This window comes from Amphimedon queenslandica, unplaced genomic scaffold, assembly GCF_000090795.2.
Source record: "Amphimedon queenslandica unplaced genomic scaffold, v1.1 AMPQUscaffold_1083_Cont26902, whole genome shotgun sequence".
Classification (NCBI taxonomy): domain Eukaryota; kingdom Metazoa; phylum Porifera; class Demospongiae; order Haplosclerida; family Niphatidae; genus Amphimedon; species Amphimedon queenslandica.
In genome coordinates this window covers 1-1107 of record NW_003558569.1, presented here as the reverse complement: position 1 = coordinate 1107, position 1107 = coordinate 1, and the positions used below count along the sequence as shown (strand labels likewise).

General features: G+C 34.9%; 1 long non-coding RNA gene across 1 annotated transcript; it reads left to right on the top strand.

Moving 5' to 3' along the window:
* LOC109593527 (uncharacterized) lies at positions 1-1020 on the top strand. The gene is made up of 3 exons (XR_002191010.1): positions 1-49; positions 399-514; positions 895-1020. It is a non-coding gene; the product is annotated as an uncharacterized LOC109593527 (long non-coding RNA).
* The last annotated feature ends 87 nt before the right edge of the window (positions 1021-1107 follow it).

Genomic DNA, 1107 nt, shown 5'->3' with positions numbered 1-1107 from the left:
GTAACAAACCACTTACCATTCGTTTGGGTACTCATCAAGTTATTGAAGGGTGGGTGTGGTTTAATAACTATTAAATTAATAAGCAATTATGATGTACATATTAATAATTTTATGTTAATGAATGAGTAATTTTGGTATCATACCGTATAACGCTTTAATTTGGCGGAGTTTTATTTTGGCGGAGTTTTATTTTGGCGATTGGCGGTTTGCAAGCAGGATCACCAATATTAAAACCACCAATCATTAATGCGCATGCTCAGTAATGCTCGTGTACACAAAAATCGCCAAATTAAAAACCTCCAATTACAATTTTACAGCAAAATCGCCAAAATAAAGTGCCACCAAAATAAAGCGTTATACGGTATTTAATTAAAGATGTTATTTGTTTCTATCACTAGGTTGGAAGTAGGTGTGGCTAGCATGAGAAAGGAGGAGGTGTCTCAGTTTCTTGTGAAGTCTCCCTACGCCTTTGGGGACATGGGTTGTCCCCCACGAATACCGCCTGCAGCTTCAAGTTAGGGAAAATTTAAACTGATTGTGATCAAATTGGATTTTTTACGAATTTTTAAAGTTGCTCCAAAATCGGACAAAGTCCCTGTACTGTAGTACATGGTTTCAGGCCAAATTTTGCCACAATTGAAAAGGAGAGAATTCTCAATTTTTATAACTTTTTCTGATACATATACATGTACTTATGTTATGTAAAAAGTTTGAATCGATTCTGATCAAAATTGAATTTTTTACAAATTTTTAAAGTTGCTCCAAAATCGGGTAAAAGCCCCCTGTACTATAGTACATGGTCCATGGGCTGTGGCCATAGTTTGCAATAATTTAATGTTCTTGATTTTATGTTTGTACATGTACATGTAAATTTTTTTCCCCTTTCTTCTTTAGTTCTTTTTGAAGTCGAAGTCCTCTCCTTTGTTGATCACAGTGCTGCTGACAGTTATGACGAATTACCTGATGAGGATAAAGCCAAAGTTAGCCTTAAGGAAATTGTAAATGTCGCCAATGCAGAGAGAGAGGTAAGAACTGAAGTTTTTTGTAATAGAAACATTTTGTGGTGACTTTGATTTTTTAAGCATTACTGATGTAATGTAAATCATG